Source organism: Carettochelys insculpta, chromosome 9, assembly GCF_033958435.1.
Source record: "Carettochelys insculpta isolate YL-2023 chromosome 9, ASM3395843v1, whole genome shotgun sequence".
In the NCBI taxonomy this organism is placed as follows: domain Eukaryota; kingdom Metazoa; phylum Chordata; order Testudines; family Carettochelyidae; genus Carettochelys; species Carettochelys insculpta.
Window position 1 is genome coordinate 878,925 of NC_134145.1, and position 14,994 is coordinate 893,918.

The following is a 14,994-nucleotide window of genomic DNA, read 5'->3' on the forward strand; positions in this document are numbered from 1 at the left end:
TGGAGTGAATGCTTATGCTCCAAAGTATCCGTTAGTCTATAAGGTGCCACAGGACTTCTTGTTGTTCACCACCTTTTATGAACCTCAGCACTGAACCTTCTCTCACACAGCTGCAGAGCTAAAATCTATAACTTCACATAGAATCACAGAACACTAGAACTGGAAGGGACCTCAAGAGGTCATCAAGTCCAGTTCCCCACCCTCTTGGCAGGACCAAACACCATTTAGATTATTCCCAATAGGTGTCTGTCTAACCTGCTCCAAAATCTCTCCAGTGATGGAGATTCCACAACCTCCCTAGGTAACTTATTCCAGTGTTTAACCACCCTGACAGTTAGGAAGATTTTCCTCATGGACAACCTAAACCTCCCTTGCTGCAGTTTAAGCCCATCAGTCCTTGTACGATCCTCAGAGTCCAAGGAGAACAATTTTTCTTCCTCCTCCTTGTAACCCTCTTTGAGGTACTTGAAAACCACTATCATGTCCTCTCGAAATCTTCCCTTTTCTAAACTAAATAAGCCCTGTTCATTCAGTCTTCCCTCATAGTCCATGGTCTCTAGACCTTTAATCATTCTTGTTGCTCTGAAGCATGACAGACATATAAGCAGTAGTAGTAGTAGGCATCCTTCAGTCTGCATAGACTATGGATCACGCCCTTTATAGTTTCAATTGAGGACTTAATTTACAGCATCTACTGTGACTATGAAGACCCACACGAGAGTGACAGTCTTTGCTGCATCTCTTGCAGATGTAGTGGGTGTCTGGCAAGTCCTTATTGTGCTTTCTGTGCGCTCGCTTCTCTGCTAGCTGTCTGATCTTCATCTCACCCTTCTGAAGGCCCTTCTGTAACCCCTGCCTCCATCTGCTGTGGTCGTCTGCTAGTTCTTCCCAGTTGTCCAGCTCGATGTCTACCTCTCTGAGGTCTCTCTTGCAGACATCTTTGTAGCGCATATGGGGGCGTCTGGGAGGTCTTTTGCCAGAGGCTAGCTCACCATACAGGATGTCTTTTGGAATCCTTCCATCATTCATCCTGTGGACGTGGCCAAGCCAGCGGAGTCGACGCTGCCTGAGGAGGGTGTGCATGGTTGGGACTCCAGCTTGCTCGAGGACGGCGGTGTCGGTCACTCTGTCCTTCCATGATATTCCAAGGATGCGCCTGAGGCAGCGCAAGTGGAAGACGTTCAGCCTCTTTTCCTGACGGGCATACAGGGTCCAAGTCTCGCTGCCATAAAGGAGGGTGCTGAGGATGCAGGCTCTGTAGACTTGCATTTTGGTGTGAGTGTACAGCTTGTTGTTATTCCACACTCTCTTGCTGAGTCTGGACAGAGCTGTGGCCGCTTTTCCGATCCTCCTATTTAGCTCAGTGTCCAATGACAGGGTGTCAGTGATGGTGCACCCGAGGTAAACGAACTCGTGGACGACCTCTAATGTATAGTTGTCAATGCTGATTGATGGGGATTCAGCAACATCCTGACCGAGTATGTTTGTCTTCTTTAGGCTGATGGTAAGCCCAAAGTCCTTGCACGCTTTATTCAGGGCATCATTAGGCTCATTAGCTTTCCTTAGACACCTCACATGCCACCCCCCAGCACAATATTTGGGGCCAATAGCCAGACCCAATATAAAAATCCAGTCACATGAGACAGCCCTGCTTTCCTCAGTTTCCCCTGCCTTCCAGCATCCCGCATAATTCCACCCAACCTTGTTGAATACAAACAGGCCTTTTCAGGGTTCATTTAGTACCAGAGACCCCCACACCTCGTCCAGAATTCCTGAGGCGTCGACATAGTACATTCAATCCTGCACGTCCCCATCCAGTGACGGGGATGTGCTGTCCGGCCGGGCGGGGGACGGAGAGTTACCTGAGGTGACAGGGGTGTTCTGTCCGGCCAGGCAAAGGGTGGGCGGGTTACCTGAGGTGACAAGGGTGTGCTGTCCGACCGGCCGGACAGCACACCCCCGTCACCTCAGGTAACCCACCCTCCCCTGCCTGGCCGGACAGCACATCCCCGTCACCTCAGGTAACCCGCCCTCCCCCGCCCGGCCGGACAGCACATCCCCGTCACCTCAGGTAACCCGCCCTCCCCCGCCCGGCCGGACAGCACATCCCCGTCACCTCAGGTAACCCACCCTCCCCCGCCCGGCCGGACAGCACATCCCCGTCACCTCAGGTAACCCGCCCTCCCCCGCCCGGCCGGACAGCACATCCCCGTCACCTCAGGTAACCTGCCCTCCCCCGCCCGGCCGGACAGCACACCCCCGTCACCTCAGGTAACCCACCCTCCCCTGCCTGGCCGGACAGCACATCCCCGTCACCTCAGGTAACCCACCCTCCCCCACCCAGCCAGACACCACATCCCCGTCACCTCAGGTAACCTGCCCTCCCCCGCCCGGCCGGACAGCACATCCCCGTCACCTCAGGTAACCCACCCTCCCCCGCCCGGCCGGACAGCACATCCCCGTCACCTCAGGTAACCTGCCCTCCCCCGCCCGGCCGGACAGCACATCCCCGTCACCTCAGGTAACCCGCCCTCCCCCACCCAGCCAGACACCACATCCCCGTCACCTCAGGTAACCCGCCCTCCCCCGCCCGGCCGGACAGCACATCCCCGTCACCTCAGGTAACCCGCCCTCCCCCGCCCGGCCGGACAGCACATCCCCGTCACCTCAGGTAACCCGCCCTCCCCCACCCAGCCAGACACCACATCCCCGTCACCTCAGGTAACCCGCCCTCCCCCGCCCGGCCGGACAGCACATCCCCGTCACCTCAGGTAACCCGCCCTCCCCCGCCCGGCCGGACAGCACATCCCCGTCACCTCAGGTAACCCGCCCTCCCCCGCCCGGCCGGACAGCACATCCCCGTCACCTCAGGTAACCCACCCTCCCCCGCCCGGCCGGACAGCACATCCCCGTCACCTCAGGTAACCCGCCCTCCCCCGCCCGGCCGGACAGCACATCCCCGTCACCTCAGGTAACCTGCCCTCCCCCGCCCGGCCGGACAGCACACCCCCGTCACCTCAGGTAACCCACCCTCCCCCACCCAGCCAGACACCACATCCCCGTCACCTCAGGTAACCCACCCTCCCCCACCCAGCCAGACACCACATCCCCGTCACCTCAGGTAACCCGCCCTCCCCCACCCAGCCAGACACCACATCCCCGTCACCTCAGGTAACCCGCCCTCCCCCGCCCTCCCGGACAGCACATCCCCGTCACCTCAGGTAACCCACCCTCCCCCGCCCGGCCGGACAGCACATCCCCGTCACCTCAGGTAACCTGCCCTCCCCCGCCCGGCCGGACAGCACATCCCCGTCACCTCAGGTAACCTGCCCTCCCCCGCCCGGCCGGACAGCACATCCCCGTCACCTCAGGTAACCCACCCTCCCCCGCCCGGCCGGACAGCACATCCCCGTCACCTCAGGTAACCTGCCCTCCCCCGCCCGACCGGACAGCACATCCCCATCACCTCAGGTAACCCGCCCTCCCCCACCCAGCCAGACACCACATCCCCATCACCTCAGGTAACCCGCCCTCCCCCACCCAGCCAGACACCACATCCCCGTCACCTCAGGTAACCCGCCTTCCCCCGCCCAGCCAGACACCACATCCCCGTCACCTCAGGTAACCCGCCCTCCCCCGCCCGGCCGGACAGCACATCCCCGTCACCTCAGGTAACCCGCCCTCCCCCGCCCGGCCGGACAGCACATCCCCGTCACCTCAGGTAACCCACCCTCCCCCGCCCGGCCGGACAGCACATCCCCGTCACCTCAGGTAACCCGCCCTCCCCCGCCCGGCCGGACAGCACATCCCCGTCACCTCAGGTAACCTGCCCTCCCCCGCCCGGCCGGACAGCACACCCCCGTCACCTCAGGTAACCCACCCTCCCCCACCCAGCCAGACACCACATCCCCGTCACCTCAGGTAACCCACCCTCCCCCACCCAGCCAGACACCACATCCCCGTCACCTCAGGTAACCTGCCCTCCCCCGCCCGGCCGGACAGCACATCCCCGTCACCTCAGGTAACCCACCCTCCCCCGCCCGGCCGGACAGCACATCCCCGTCACCTCAGGTAACCTGCCCTCCCCCGCCCGGCCGGACAGCACATCCCCGTCACCTCAGGTAACCCGCCCTCCCCCACCCAGCCAGACACCACATCCCCGTCACCTCAGGTAACCCGCCTTCCCCCGCCCGGCCAGACACCACATCCACGTCAACTCAGGTAACCCGCCCTCCCCCACCCGGCCAGACACCACATCCCCGTCACCTCAGGTAACCCTCCCTCCCCCGCCCGACCGGACAGCACATCCCCATCACCTCAGGTAACCCGCCCTCCCCCACCCAGCCAGACACCACATCCCCGTCACCTCAGGTAACCCGCCCTCCCCCGCCCAGCCAGACACCACATCCCCGTCACCTCAGGTAACCCGCCTTCCCCCGCCCAGCCAGACACCACATCCACGTCAACTCAGGTAACCCGCCCTCCCCCGCCCGGCCAGACAGCACATCCACGTCACCTCAGGTAACCCGCCCTCCCCCACCGGCCGGACAGCACATTCCCGTCATCTCAGGTAACCCGCCCTCCCCCGCCCGGCCGGACAGCACATCCCCGTCACCTCAGGTAACCCGCCCTCCCCCGCCCGGCCGGACAGCACATCCCCGTCACCTCAGGTAACCCGCCCTCCCCCACCCAGCCAGACACCACATCCCCGTCACCTCAGGTAACCTACCTTCCCCCGCCTGGCCGGACAGCACATCCCCGTCACCTCAGGTAACCCGCCCTCCCCCGCCTGGCCGGACAGCACATCCCCGTCACCTCAGGTAACCCGCCCTCCCCCGCCCGGCCGGACAGCACATCCCCGTCACCTCAGGTAACCCGTCCACCCTCGCCCAGCCGGACAGCACATCCCCGTCACCTCAGGTAACCCGCCCTCCCCCACCCTCCCGGACAGCACATCCCCGTCACCTCAGGTAACCCGCCCTCCCCCACCCAGCCAGACACCACATCCCCGTCACCTCAGGTAACCTGCCCTCCCCCGCCCGGCCGGACAGCACACCCCCGTCACCTCAGGTAACCCGCCCTCCCCCACCCTCCCGGACAGCACATCCCCGTCACCTCAGGTAACCCGCCCTCCCCCGCCCGGCCGGACAGCACATCCCCGTCACCTCAGGTAACCCGTCCACCCTCGCCCAGCCGGACAGCACATCCCCGTCACCTCAGGTAACCCGTCCACCCTCGCCCAGCCGGACAGCACATCCCCGTCACCTCAGGTAACCCGCCCTCCCCCACCCTCCCGGACAGCACATCCCCGTCACCTCAGGTAACCCGCCCTCCCCCACCCAGCCAGACACCACATCCCCGTCACCTCAGGTAACCTGCCCTCCCCCGCCCGGCCGGACAGCACATCCCCGTCACCTCAGGTAACCCGCCCTCCCCCGCCCTCCCGGACAGCACATCCCCGTCACCTCAGGTAACCCGCCCTCCCCCGCCCGGCCAGACACCACATCCACGTCACCTCAGGTAACCCGCCCTCCCTCGCCCGGCCAGACAGCACATCCCCGTCACCTCAGGTAACCCGTCCTCCGCCGCCCAGCCGGACAGCACATCCCCGTCACCTCAGGTAACCCGCCCTCCCTCGCCCAGCCGGACAGCACATCCCTGTCACCTCAGGTAACCCGTCCTCCCCCGCCCGGCCGGACAGCACACCCCCGTCACCTCAGGTAACCCGCCCTCCCTCGCCCAGCCGGACAGCACATCCCTGTCACCTCAGGTAACCCGTCCTCCCCCGCCCGGCCGGACAGCACACCCCCAGCACCTCAGGTAACCCGCCCTCCCTCGCCCAGCCGGACAGCACATCCCTGTCACCTCAGGTAACCCACCCTCCCTCGCCCAGCCGGACAGCACATCCCCATCACCTCAGGTAACCCGTCCTCCCTCACCCAGCCGGACAGCACATCCCCATCACCTCAGGTCACCTGCCCTCTCCCGCCCGGCCGGACAGCACACCCCTGTCACCTCAGGTAACCTACCCTCCCTCCAGCCGGGTGGACAGCACACCCCCGTCACCTCGGGTAACCCATCCACCCTTGCCCGGGTGGACAGCACACCCCCTTCACCTCAGGTAACCTGCTCTCTGCTGCCTGGCCGGGCAGCACACAGCTGTCCCTTGAGGGCCCAGCTCCCCAGCACAGACACTGGCTGAGGAGACAACACTTGATGGTCTCTACGGGTAAGGATGTCTTGACCCTCTGGCCCTTGGCACTGCTGACCCAGTGAGCTGTACCAGCCCAGTCTGCAACACACTGCTCTGCCTGCAGTCAGCACTCCAGCCCTCTGGCTGGCAGCCCTCTGGCTTGGGCCAAACTCCTGAGGGACTTTTAGCCACAGGCACCAGGCAGGAAGAAGGGAGCTGTTGGACGGCTCCTGCACCAGCCCTGCTGTAAAGTTTCCAGATATGGCCTTTTCCTGCCACTGTACTGCAAGGCTGAGGGCCCACAGCCCCCGTCAGCTGGAAGAGGGAAGCAGCAGTCACTCTTCCCTGACAATCAGCGCATCACCTCCTCCAACTGCATGTACAGCAAGCTCTACAACGAACTCCAGTTCCACGTCCGCAGCATTGAAATGGTGTCAGACCCAGCTGTGCCGGAGGAGGCACTGTTCTAACAGCCCCACCATCTCCAGCAAGAGCAACACCATTGAGGAAGGGTAAAGAAAACTCAATCTGGAGGCATTTCATCTGGGGAGAAACTTCTCATCAACAGTGCAGTTGTGAAACCCTCATTGCTTGCGTCTTCTGCCAGTCTGGTCCCCACTTCCCCAGGGTCTGGCTGATGCCGGGCTGGTGCTTGAAGAGTTTCTGGCTGTGTGTATTTCTATTGGTGGTGCACATGCCTGGGTACACATAACAAAATTTATTCCACCCATGGATGGGAAAACAGACAACATTGTTCCCAGCCCCTGCCTGGCCACAGGCTGATTCAGAGGTGTGCATGTGCACCGCCCCAACCTCCTTGCACACCGCCCTGACCTCCTCACATACCTCACTACCTCCCTGTGCACAGCTCCGATCTCCCCATGCACCGCCCAACTGCTTCGCACACCACCCCAACCTCCTTGCACACTGCCCCGACTGCTTCACACACCTCATTACCTCCCTGTGCTCAGCTTCAGTCTCCCCATGCACCACCCCTACCACCTCGCACACCACCCCAGCCTCCCTGCACACAGCCCCAACCGCCTCGCACACCGCCCAAACTCTTCACACACTTCACTACCTCCCTGTGCAGAGCTCTGACCTCCCCATGCACCACCCCGACTGCCTCACACACCACCCGAACCTCCTTGCACACTGCCCCCAACCTCCCTGCACACCACCCCGACCACTTTGTACACTGCACTACCTCCCTGTGCACAGCTCCAACCTGCTCGCACACGGTCCCACCCTCCCTGCGCACTGCCCCGACCACCTCGCACACCTCACTGTGCACAGCTTCGACCTCCCCATGCACTGCCACAATCACCTCACATACTGCACCACGCTCCCTGTGCACAGCTCCGACCACCTCACACACCACTCCAACCTCCTCGCACACCACTCCGCCTTCCCTGCACACTGCCTCGACCTCCTCACACACCTCACTACCTCCCTGTGCATAACTCTGACCTCCCCATGCACCACCCCGACTGCCTCACACACCACCCGAACCTCCTTGCACACTGCCCCCAACCTCCCTGCACACCACCCTGACCGCTTTGTACACCGCACTACCTCCCTGTGCACAGCTCCAACCTGCTCGCACACGGTCCCACCCTCCCTGCGCACTGCCCCGACCACCTCGCACACCTCACTACCTCCCTGTGCACAGCTTCGACCTCCCCATGCACTGCCACAATCACCTCACATACTGCACCACGCTCCCTGTGCACAGCTCCGACCACCTCACACACCACCCCAACCTCCTCGCACACCACTCCGCCTTCCCTGCACACTGCCTCGACCTCCTCGCACACCTCACTACCTCCCTGTGGACAACTCTGACCTCCCCCTGCACCACCCCAACCGCTTTGCACATTATCTCACCCTCCCTGCGCACCACCCCAATGTCCTCGCACACCACCCCGACCACCTCGTATACCACCCCGCCTTCCCTGCGCACTGCCCTGACCACCTTGCACACCGGCCCGACCTCCTGGCACACTGCCTCACCCTCCCTGTGTACCAGCCTGCACACGATGGCTGATCTAATGGGACTGCTTCCTCCCTCCCCTGGTTGGTGCGGATGCTGAGCGCAGGGTGGGCTCGCCCGGCTCACAACGCATGTTGCTGTTGTCACTTAGTGATCCAGTGCCCGAAGCTGGCACAGGTGGTTATACGCCAGGTGGGTTCATTCCCCTAAGGCAGCACATCCCAAGGCCCAGCAATGACAACTGACTGCCAGCTCCAGCTGTGCTCCCTGCTCTCAGAGCGCTGGCACTGCTCTCTGCAGCCCCTTCCCCCCGCCACTGCACAACACCGCTGCTGCCCCTGCATCCAGCAAGGGCTGCTGCTCTGCTCCTCTCTCTGGCCTGTTTACTGCTTCCAGAGAGCTCAGCTGTGGCAATAGCTGTCTGAAAAGCCTAATCCTGTGGGTGCTGTGCACTCCCCAGGCCTAGCAATGACCACATGTTTTCTGCACCATGCAGAATCGGACCCATGACAAAACAACCTAGCCAAGATGACCTGGGTGCATTAGTTGGCCCTCACCATTGCCGTACTTTACCAGTGCCCCCTTGGGCTTCGCTTAGCACACAGCTCCTCAGCCAGTGCACGCTTGTTCGACATGAAGAGATAATCTGTGCACTGGTTAAATACTGTCAGCCCATGGTTGGGGTTTATTGATATCAGTGTAACTGGCTCATGCATCAAATGCCAAGTGTCCTCTGACAGCTCTGCACTGAGTACCAGCATGGCCCAAGCTGATCACTCCACTGACCAGTCAGAACACAGCCACAGCTGTGAGGCTTAACCGTGCAATCCAGAGGCATCTGCTAGCCCACAGGCCACAGAACATGTGCGCCAGGCATTGCTGGTCTGCTGCAAATGCCAGGGTACTTGCACTGGTCAACTGGAATGTGTGACTTGCAGCAGTGGCTTCTGTCCTGGGACACTGAAGCAAATATCCCACGTGTGGCTAAGAACATAAACACACAAGAATGGCCAGACTGGGTCAGATGAATAGACCAGTCAACCCAGGGCCCCTTCTTCCAACTGGGATCAAAGCCAGATGCTACAGGGGATGTACAGAACAGGGCAACTATTGAGTGACTCACCCCTAGTCATCCCATCCCAGCTTCTGGTAACCAGAGCTTTTGGGACATCGAAAGCATGGGGTTGTGTCCCTGGCCTTCTAAGATAATTGCCTTCGATGAACCCGTCCTCCATAGAACCCTAGGGCTGGAAGAGACCTCAGTAGGTCATCAGGTCCAACTCGGCTCAAACAAGGACCAATTCCAAGTAAATCATCCCAAGCAGGGCTTTATCAAGCCAGGACTTAACCTCTAGGGAAGGAGATTCCACCACCTCTCTCGGTAATGCATTCCAGTGCTTCACCACCTCCTGGGCAAATGGTTTTTCCTGATATCCAACCTACACCCCTCTGTAACTTCAGACCATTGTTCCTTGTTCTGCCATCTGTTACCACTGAGAACAGTCTCTCTCCATCCTCTTTAGAGTGCCCTTTCAGGAAGCTGAAGGGAAGAGTGAGGGGGGCGATTTGACAACAGCCTTCTATAAACCAAATAAGCCCAAATCCTTCAGCCTCTCCTAAGAGGTCATATGCTCCAGCCTCTTAATCATTTTCATTGCCCTTCAATGACCCCCACCTCCAATGCGTCCACATCCTTTCTATACTGGGGTCCCAGAACTGGATGCAATACTCCAGATGGGGCCTCACCAGTGCCGAGTAAAGGGGAATAACTTCTCTAGATGAGCTGGAAATGCTTCTCCTAATGCACCCCAATATGCCTATAGCCTTCTTGGCTACAAGGGTACACTGCTAACTCATATCCAGCCACTCATCCATTCTAATCCCCAGGTCCTTTTCTGTTGTACTGATACTTAGCCAGTTGGTCCCCAGCCTATAACAATGCTCTGGATTCTTCAGTCCCAAGTGCAGGACTCTGCACTTCTTGTTGAACCTCATCTGATTTCTTTTGGCCCAAACCTCCAATTTTGTCTAGGTCATTCTGGACCTTATCCCTACCCTCCAACATACCTACCTCTCCTTCTAGCTTAGTGTCATCCGAAAATTTGCTGAGGGTGCAATCCATCTCCTCATCCAGCTCATTAATAAAGATGTTGAACAGTACTGGCCCTAGAACCGATCCTTTGAGCACTCCACTTGAAACCACCATCAACCAGACATTGAGCTATTGACCACTACCCCTTGGGCTCATCTGTCAAGCCAGCTGTCTATCCATCTTACAGTCCATGTATCCAATCCACACTTCCCTAACTTATGGGCAAGAATGTTGTGGAAGGTGGAGGTGTTTAAGTCTTGCCTTGGCAAAGCCCTGGCTGGGCTGATCGGATGGGTTTGGTCCTGCTTAGAGCAAGGGGCTGGACTTGATGGCTTTTTTAGGTCTCTTCCAGCTTTATTATTCTATGATTCTATGGAAGACCATATCAAAAGCTTTACTGAAGTCAAGGTAATAACACATCCACTGACTTCCCCATGTCCACAGAGCTTGTTGCCTCATCATAGAAGCTACTCAGATTGGTCAGGCAGGACTTGCCATTGGTAAATCCACGTTGACTACTCTTGATCACTTTCCCCTCTTTCAAGTGCTTCAAAATGGATTCCTTAAGGATCCCCTCCATGATTTTTCCGGGGATTGAGGTAAGGCTGACCAGTCAATAGCTCCCTGGATTGTCCTTTTCTTTTTCAAAGATGGGTACTACATTTGCCTTTTTCGAATCATTTGGGACCTCTCCCAATCTCCATAAGTTTTCCAAGATAACAGCCAAAGGCTCAGCAACAATATCTGTCAATTCCCGCAGTACCCTTGGATGTATTAAATCTGGACCCATGGATTCGTATGTCTCTAGCTTTTTTAAATAGCTCTTAATCTATTCTTTCCCCACCAAGGACCGCTCACCTCCTTCCCATACAGCATTGCCTAGTGCTGTAGTCAGTGAGCTGACCTTGTCAGTGAAGACTGAGGCAAAAAAAGGATTAAGTACTTCAGCCTTTCCCACCTCATCGGTCACCAGGTTACCTCCATCATCCAGTAACAGCCCCACACCCTCGCTGATCACCCTCTTATTGTTAACAAGCCTGGAGAAACTTCTTGTTGCCCTTCATTTTCCTTGCTAGCTGTAATTCCAATTGTGCTTTCACTTTCCTGATTACTCCCTGGCATTCTCCATTTATACTCCTTCCTAGTCATCTGTCCAACTTTCCACATCTCATACGCATCCTTTTTGAGTTTAAGCTCACCAAGGATTTCCCTTGTAAGCCAAGCTGGCTGCCTACCCTATTTGTTTCTCTTACTGTGCATCAGGATGGTTTGTTCCTGTGCCTTCAATAAGAGCTTTTTAAAATACTGCCAGTTCTTCTGAACTCCTTTCCCCTTCATATTAGCTTCCCAGTGGATCATGCCCATCAGTTCTCTCAGGGAGTCAAAGTCTGCTCTTCTGAAATCAAGGGTCTGTATTATACTGCTCACCTTCCTTCCTTCCTTATGTCAGGCTCCTGAAATCTACCGTCTCATGGTCACTGCAGCCCAAACTGCCATCCAATTCTATTTCTCCTACTGTTTCTTCCCTGTTTGTGAGCAGCAGGTCAAGCTGTGTACAGACCCTGGTCGGTTCCTTCAGCACTTGTACCAGGAAGTTGTTCCCAAACACTTCCTGGATTGTCTGTGCACTGCTGTTTTGGTCTCCCAACAAATGTCTGGGTGATTTATAAAGTCTCCCATGAGGACCAGCACCTGTGATTTGGAAGCTTCTCTTATTTGTCTGAAGAAATCCTCATCTACCTGATCTACTGGCCCAAAGCAGATACCAAACACAACTCCAGAAGTTTTTCCTCCATTCAGAAACTGACCACTTAGTTCTGCCCCTCGTTTCCTATCTTGTAACCAGTTATTGATTCACAAGTTACTGGTCCCTCTTATCCCAGGGTATCTTACTTTGCTTCAGGCCTTTCTAAAAACCAGGTTCCCTGTTTCCACTGGATCCCTCTTATTCACATGTTGTTGAGCCCCTAAAGCAATTCTAATTGCTCAGTCAGACATGATTCCCATTTACAAAAGCCATGTTGGGTCTTCCTCAGTGTAGTGTCTGCATCCATATGTCTAATAATTTTCTCCTTTACTGTAGTTTCTACCAACGTGCCAGTCAGGCCTCCGGCTTCTAATGGCCAAGGTTGTCCCTCTGGAACCTTTTAAAAAATGTCACTGTCATGTTGGGTGTCCTCAAATCACCTAGTGCGGAGCCTGAGATAAGTGATACCAGTTAGTAGTTCTGTAATTTTTTATTTGACTTGCTTTAGAGCTGTTGGTTGGCACCATCTGGTCCTGGGGACTTACTGCTCTTTAATTTATTGATTTTGTTCCAAACCCTCCCCTAATGACACCTCAGTCTGGGCCAGTTCTTCAGATTTATCACCTGAAAGGAGAATCTCCCTCGCGTGCTCAGCCATGGTGAAGATCAATACAAAGAATTTATTTGGCTTCTCTGCAATGCACTTGTTGTCCTTGAGCCCCTGCCAGACCCACTTGGCAGGTGCCTGCTGTGGACGTGCTTTATAGCAATTTCCTCTGAGCGTTCGTGTCATTGGATAGGTGCTTGTCAGAGTCTCTTGTAGCATTTTACATTTGACTTCCCAGGGCTGAGGCCCCTCTGTACGGGTTGCAGTAGGTTTGATTTCATGAGGCCTGGGGCCTTGGCATAAGCCAGCATCTGCTCTGTCAGCAGCACACAGCTTTGGAGAGCATGAAGAGGGTGGCTGGAAAGTCCGCGTCTTGAAAGAGTTCCATGCAAGCTGGGGCTGGGGCAGGGAGGGGGAGAGCCATGGATAGTTAACAGGCTTGTGCCCCAGTGGAAGTCAGGATTGCCACAGCATGTTGCCTTGGACAGGCCCTGGGAGATGGCTCTGCTCACTCAATTCTGCCTGGGAAGTGATGCCTCCACCCTGTGGCATGATGGTTGGGGACCATACCCAGTGTAGTACTTTGAGGGGGTTCTGAGCACAGCTGAGAGAACCAACCGTGAGCAAATTACTTAAAACTGGGCCACTTACAGCCCAGGCTGGAGTCCTACTGTCAAAAGGGCGAACCAAGCCAGACACAAAAGTACCTCTGCTGTCTGTCTGGCCAGCCAGAAGCTACACAAGTGTAACCCTTCTATTAATGCCAGGTGCCTGCCAGACAGGCCAGGTTCAGATCCTAGGGGTTTTCTGTCAATGATACAACCAACCAGCTCGAGCCTCCACCCAGTGGCCTGGGACAATCTTACCCCACTTGCTGGGTGCCTGTAAGGCAGTTCTTCCCCTCTCGCAAGCAGAGTCTAAGATAGAAGCAGCTTATTTAATAACGATAACCTAACCCAAGTTTACACAGCAACACATGTAATATATCTAAACAAAGGAGAAATAAAACCCTTTAACAAAGTACCATCCCAATACTTTATAGAACCAAGTCTTCTCCTGAGGGCTCTTTGCCTTTACCCCACACACAGTTACAGGGTGTACCTCTCACGGTGCAGTCCCAGACCCAGAGCTCACAGATACATCACCATGGCAGTGCAGCTGCCCACTTGTCTGCAGCATCCTGCTGACTGCCACCTGCCGGCTGCTCCTCCTATCAGTCGTCCACCAGTCACGCTGTCCGTCCATCCACTGCTCCTCCTACCAGCCACCTGCCGGTTGCACCGTCCACTGCTTCTCCTACCAGCCACCCACTGGTCGTGCTGTCTGTCTGCTGCTGCTCCTACCTGCTGTGCTGTCTGCTGCAGGTTTGGCCTGAGGCAAAACCCTGTGATTTCAGCTTTTAGTGGCCTCAGCTGCCACTCTGTGACTTCAGCTCTTACTATCTACCGAAGTGGAGTCTCATAAAAAATACTAACATGCAGCTCTATCTTTTAACAGGTAGGGAGAGCTAGTCAAACCAGGCTTCTAGCTATACAACTACAGATCAGATCAGATCAGATCAGATCAGATCAGATCAGATCCTCCCCCCCCCCCCCCCCCCACCCCCTTGCTTTACAATGCTTTAGAACAGGGGAGCCCTGTGCCATCCATGTCTTATGCAGTTATAATGACTCCGTCCCCCACAACGATTTCAAACATTGGTGAGGTTTCACAATTCTTATACTGAGTGTTAGCATAAATTGTGATTTTACAACAAAGTGTTTACAAGAAACAAAATTCCACTGCTTCCTTGCTACCCATCAGACTTTGTTTGCAAGGTATCACATATGCACACCTTTGCATTGTCATGCAAATGATCTCTGGGAGACACATTCCTCCCAGCCTTCAGCAGCATTGAGTTCCTGCTGGCACATTCCTTACACAAGCAAACCCACAGATTCTCCAGCTGCTCCTAATACCCAAACCAGCAACCCTCCTACTAAGGTGAGAGGCTATGAAAGCCTATTTCAGCAAACCCACACAGATTCTTCCTGCCCCCAAAGGGTCCAGCCACATTCCCAGGTCACTAAATACTTAGATCTTACTCAAACCAGCACACTGTGCCAGTCCTTTAGAATCTAAAATCTAAAGGTTTATTAAGTAAGAAAGAAAGAAAGAACAGGCTGAGAGAGAAAAATTGGTCAAGTGCTGAGTTACATCCATCAATTACTGTTATTGATTCAGGATACAGTCAATGGTATGGGCTGATTTCTTGAGTCTCTGAAAATACAGCCTCTGAGGATGGGCCCCTCAGTCCACACAGGCTTAATTCATGAGGACTAAAGAACAAGATGGTCACTGCCAGGGGCATCTTTATAAAGTT